Raw genomic sequence first — 6,929 nt, 5'->3', positions numbered from 1 at the left:
TGAATCACTTGAAAAAAACACGGGGGTGCTTAACTTTTTTCCAGGTGTATATTTGATTTCAATCTTTTAAGTCGCATGCTCAATCCTTTTTTGACTGCACCCTTGTTTCATATCTAGGATGTTTTTCATTAAATATCACGACTTTTTATCAATACGCACCAACAAACCACAGCAAGTAAGAAAGTGACACTCGATAGTAACCAACATTAGCTTTAGGATCGCATCCCTATTATTCGGAACAGTCCTTTACTTTACAGAATCAACCAAATTCTTTAAAATATATGTTGGTATTTTTACATCTCTAAAACAGTGTTAATAACTTCCTTTATAATAACGCCATGGAATATAGATTAACAGTTTCTTGTCATCACCCGCATGCACTCGGTACAACTGTATCAAGCATCATTATTTACGCTAATTGCCTAAGCTAATATCACGTTACGCTGAACGCTCTTTAATTATGACAATTTCATAAAATTTAGTAAATTTGTGCGGAAAAGTTGGTAGTGAATAATCAATAATAATCGTCCACCCGAATGATTCTTTTGAAAACTTGAGCTAGAAACTGCTATTCTAGTTTGTTTGGCGTAACCAATACTTATGTATCTGCATGTACTTTTAGCCTTTCACCCTATAGTTTTGCTGTTTAAATCAGCCGTCCTTAATCCGAATGACAAAGATCTAAACACGGTCCACTTTTACTCTTAGGTGAAGCTGTAGTAAAAATTTTAGACCGATATCTCATGTGAGTTTTTGCGTAGGCGTGCGCAAAAAGTTTGGTAAAAATTGAGCGGTATTTGTTACTTATGCGACTTACATTTAGACCAAATTTGACACCTAATACGTTGTAAAGATCTATCAGTGTAATAAATTTGAAAAAAAAATCCATAAAAGTTAAGTATGTTTTTCTATCAAGTAAAGTTTCTGTACTTCGATGTGAAGAAAAAAAAATAGGAAGAAATTCAATCAAAATTGGATATTTTATATCTCGTATATTTCTTAATGGATTGCCTTGAAATTTGGTATGTGAAATTTTCAGCACATCTACTGAAAATATGTGATAGTTTGTATTATTAAAGCCCGAGCTACAAAAAGTAGAAAATCGCTAAACTATCACTTCTGTAAATAACACACAGTGTGCCCTGCAGGTTGTTTTGGCTGCGCGACACATTACCGTGTGTCTTGATCATATAAAAGTTTGGAAACGGCTTGGATGAGTAGTGAAGAAAACTTTATTATAAGTGTACAACGTTTCAACAAGATTGTGTCATCATCAATGTAAACGAGTAGAATGATAACACTTGTTCTGCAGACAAACGTATAATTATATAGGAAAATTGGCTTTAAAAGTACAAATCTGTAACTAATGTACCAGTGTTTTGTCAAATACAATGACAATTTGTTTAGCATGTGTTACAATATATATATATATATATATATAGTAAAATCACATAATAATAATAATAAATTAGTTTAACATATATTTTTGAAAATTAATTCTCAACAAATACTTGCTCATGTTATATACGGTAACCGGACAATTAGACACCTAAAAAAATTAGGAAATAGGACATTTAGACACCAAGTAATTTTAGAGGGGGGTTAAAACTTCGTAACATAAAGAAAAAATTTGCTGATTTGCAACATATTTGTCTAATTGTACGATGTCAAGTTGTCCGATTACATAATGGAGTAAATTAAACTGGTAATATAAGAAACATAGATCTATGTAGGTCAAATAATGGAGTAGATTTAAAGTTTTAATAAAATAGGCCTAGATATATACAGGTCATATAATGGAGTAAATTAAACTGGTTATATAAGAAACCTAGATCTATGTAGGTCAAATAATGGAATAGATTTAAAGTTTTAATAAAATAGGCCCAGATATATACGGGTCATATAATGGAGAAAATTTAATCTGGTAATATAGTAGGCCTAGATCTATACAACTCATATAATGGAGTAAAGGACAGGTTTATATATATGTATATACATAGTGTTGTACATGGAACATATCTGTTGTGATTATTGTTTTATTTTATAATAAAGAAGTGGTGTCTAAATGTCCTACTTCGTCGTATTTTTAGGTGTCTAATTGTCCTGGATTCATGATATGCACATTCAATTATACATTTGAATTTGTTGTCTAATAGTATCGCAATAGTCTAATCTGCTTCAATAGTCATACCTACCTTTTACATTCAAGATGTCCCTGTCAAAACAGACATTCAAAGTTTTTTTTACATCTACATTGGAAACTCTTAAACTTTAGTTATTAATTTCACACTGGAGGGAATAAATGAAAATGTTACATGAAAACAAAAAATAACAACAACAAAATAAGATAAAAAATAAACACAGGTAAGTGCCAAGTGAAAGATAGCTGTAAGACAAATACGCTCTCAAAATGGTCTTATTTCTCTCCCCTATCATCAACTTTTATTGGGGTTTGCAAGGGTGAATAAAGCATTTAGCCAGTTTGATCTATACTATACTTATATATAAATATATATATATATATACTATGTTACTATATACCTTATATATAATGTGAATCGTAGTGTTTGTCTGAGCGTTCATCTCCCATTTAAAAAGCTGCACACGCAGGCAAAGCTCAACATTCACTTTTCAAATGACAGGAGGACTAAGTTGTAATCAGTGGTCTAACCCATGAAAATTTAGAATAGCAATAATTTGCCAAAATTATAAAAAATCTATCGTTACAAATTAAAAGACCCAGCATGGCCAGGTGGTTAGGGCGCTCGACTCGCAATCTGTGGGTCGCAGGTTCGAATCACCGCCACACCAAACATGCTCGCCCTTTTAGCTGTGGGGACGTTATTATGTGACGATCAATCCCACTATTCGTTGGTAAAAGAGTAGCCCAAGAGTTGGCGGTGGGTGGTGATGACTACCTGCCTTCCCTCTAGTCTTACACTGCTCAATTAGGGACGGCTAGCGCAAATAGCCCTCGTGTAGCTTTGCGCGAAATCCATAACAAACAAATTAAATTTTGAAGTGTCAAAAAATAAGCTAATTGTCACGGCACACGAAAGTTGGTAACATTTTTCAGGTGGTTGTACAGCCTTGGCAATACAATTAAAGGTTGGAGATAAAATAATACCTATGACTAGCGATTGCTACAAAAGCAGATAGAATCAAAACCATTTTTTTTTTGTCACCAGTGTAAAGTTGTTGGAGAAAAGAATGTGATGGCCACTGCTGGGCCTCTTTATATTCAGATATTTACTATTAAAAATCACTATGGCGTCACGATAAATGAGTCATCTAATATAGGAATTGAAACCAGCTTATCATTTGTGTAAAATGTGTGTGTGAAGACAGTGTTGAGATATCCTACTTAGAGAGTGTAAAGCTTGATGATAACAAAGCTTATATATTTACCCAACGCTTGAAGGATACCTTTGATAAATTAGGAGTAGATGAACAAAATAGTACGCTTATGTACAGATGGAGTTGCTACTGTAGTACGTCACAGAGCTGGTGTAGATGTACAAATGAAGTCGAAGTTCTCCCCATTTGTCACACAGACACATTGCATGGCCCTCAGACTTACACTGGACTGTGTTGATGTCATCAGAAACATTAAACCACTTGAAACCTTCAAATCAAGATTCAATAGTTTGTATTATTTCTTCAGCAGTTCTGTGGTACAAACTACAAAACTGCATAATATTCAGAATATTTTCAATGATAAAGAATTGCAAATCAAAGAAATAGACACTGGACTAAATTACTACTTACAGCTAAATTACTATTCACGTACTTTATTAACACCTAAAAGACTTTAATTACAAGCCCTATATTAGATGCCCATACTGAAATTCAGGTGTTAATCCTACTTTAGGTGAATTGGATGAGATAAAGAAAGGTGGTGAAAATTACAGGGAGGTGGTGAGCACTTTGGAACAGAATTATGGGTGTACGAAAGTTTTAAAACTTTCTGTTTCAGAAGGAATCTCTTCAGAAGTAAATCAGCTGATGAGTTAGTTACTTAAACAGAATTCATCAGAACATCATTAACAGGCTTAAACAACAAGATGGAAACATTATCCACAATCTGGGATCTATACTTGAGCTTTCTATTTTTGATGATGATCTAGCAGATGGGGCTATTTGCAGATTTTTATGGAACCAGTAAACTCACCAAAATTTCATATGATGCTGAGAAAAACACTGAAACTGAAGTGATGTCCAGGCTTAACAGAAATAAAAAAATCCAGTTTTACACTATCTGTAACATTACATCCTTAACAAATAACGATAATTTAAAACATTTTGCATTTGAGATTTATAGGATGACAAGAAGACACCTGTCCATGCTTCCTTAAGTTATGTGATCGTATTTACAATTGACTTAAAAGAACGAACCTTAAAAAAACCAGTAATATTTTTTAGTAAACGGCCTATTGCTTAATCTGTTATATAATTAATCCATTGTCATAATATTAAAAAATGACAAAACCAGTACATATTATACACTATCTCTGTGTCATTAGTCTACAACTTGGAACAACTGTAATGTTAGTTAAAAATACTACGTTAAGATCTATTTATGAAAACAACAAAAAAGAGACTTTAAGTTTATATTATATTCCAGGATTAACAGGTCAGTTATTTAAAGCTTTTAAGAAGCAACAAAACAAAACTTTTATCCCATCTTTAAATCTATAAATAGTATATGTTGGAGAATACTAAGGATAAAATAGAATTAGAAAATAAAATTGGGATTTACAAAATAGAATGTGATTGTGAGAGTATTTATATTGGTCAGACAAAAAGGAATTTAAAATACAAATTACAGAAATATAAAGGTTACGTAAGATATAATAAAACAAAAACTCTGCCATAGAAGAACACAACACAAAATTTTATGGAAAAAAAAATACAATTTTAGCTCAACTTCGTAATATTACAGCTTCAAATGTCAGAGAATCACCAGAAATACTAAAATTTAAAGAAAAAAGAAGGATTAAACAGAGAAATTCAAAACAAACACTAAGCAAACTAATAATTCTGGTAAACTACTACTTTGCGTAAATGAACATAGATGTTTCTATGATATTTTAATTATAAAAAGTAACACTATTTTATGCTCTTCGAATTCTTACAGCCTGTCTGTTTCTCTTCTTTAGGGATTTTTTGTACACTCGAAAAATATTTCTTTTTACAATAAAATTATTTTATATACTTTTACTGAATGATTTACCTATAATGCTAAGAATCCGGTTTTGATACCCGCGGTGAGCAGACCACAGATAGCCCATGTAACGAATTTATTATTGTGTGTATTTATTTTGATATGAATGTTGTTTGGATTGAATTTGTATTTAGAAATATGCATGACTTGTAGTATCAGATATGTGTTGCGTATAACGAATTTTTTATATATTTATTTTAATGTCAACGTTTGTTTCGCATAAGTTTATATTTGAGGGCGTGTCTAGCTTACTGTGTTAGTTATGTATGGCGTAACTCCCGCCAATTCTCCAAAATTGTAGAATATTCGTGAACACAGGAATCAACAATATATTCACTTCCGTAACTGGTTACATACAGTTCCGAAGTTTCGAGAAAATGTGTCCCGCCTATAAAAACAGCAGGGTAACGCGTCAAAAAACAACAGTGAAGAGATGTCTGCTAGGTACATTTGACATGGGAACAGTTAAAAATTTTGAACGTCAGTGGATTCTCATCGAACGTTAATATCTTCCCGAAAATATTACTGGTTTCTCATCGGACATTAGTGGTTTTATAAAAATATTATCTTACTTCAACGGTCCAACAATTCAGTGCCTGACAAAGCTAGCCAGCTTCCCGACAATTGTACGTACATCGACTTCATGTTAACTCGCTGGATTTCAAGGAAACTCTGAACTAGGAAGAAGATTTTAGGTTATTTGTAAGTTAGTGAAATTTCTGTTTATAAAACTTTGTTTGTAATAATTAATTATAATAGTTGCTATTGTAAATTGTACTGTTGTATATATATTAAAATATATTTGTGCCAAAAACAAAAATGGTGTGAATCAATCTTGCTGGCAAATAGCGTAAATTAAATAAAATATCGGTATATTTCTAAACACTAAATTAAGGGTACAATTCAACTATTAAATTTAAATTATTTAACTCGGCTTCGGATTATTTTAAATTCTCAATATGTAACACCCATTATTCAATTTTTGGTTAACAAGAAAACAGATAAACAACTAACAAAAACGAAATGAATTCATATAATAAGAGTGTCGAAACATTTTGTATTCAATTAATTAAAATTTAACTTGTCCAGTTATCTAGATGGATTCTGCTCTCAAAGAGCACTTTCTTTCATTAACGATTTGTATTCATTTTAATCCAATCTTCGTTCACAACCGAATTTAGCTAAAACGCTATAACAAAACTTTACTCAGTCACATACCGACGATTTGTTTTACGAATTATCAAAGTTTCCCAAAACTACTAAACTTGTTCCTCAATACAAAACTACTGTAGAAAAAAAGTTCTTTTATTTCAAATAATTCCAACTACTTGGACTTAGTGAAAACTGAAATTAAAGAAAAGCATTATTTCATTTCTTTTGTAATAAAACAAGCACTTCTAATTTCCAAATTATACAAGTTTCGCATGGCCTAATATAAGATATGCCACAAGATTCACACACCCTTGCCAGATCCTTACAAACAAATAATGTATTATATATATTTCAATATCGACGCTGATACACCAGAATTCTCCTCTTTTTTTATGTATACTTTAAACGAACCGTACCTTACACCATACTGTGCCTTTACAATTTTGGAAGTTGTGTTTTCTACTAAAATCATTGACTGAATCCAACATTTTAAGTTTCAGATAAATAGACAATAAATGTTCAAAATAAATAATATTAAAATTTAAGAAATGAG

Source organism: Limulus polyphemus, unplaced genomic scaffold, assembly GCF_000517525.1.
Source record: "Limulus polyphemus unplaced genomic scaffold, Limulus_polyphemus-2.1.2 Scaffold6872, whole genome shotgun sequence".
Lineage (NCBI taxonomy): Eukaryota > Metazoa > Arthropoda > Merostomata > Xiphosura > Limulidae > Limulus > Limulus polyphemus.
This window is presented reverse-complemented; position numbering follows the sequence as displayed.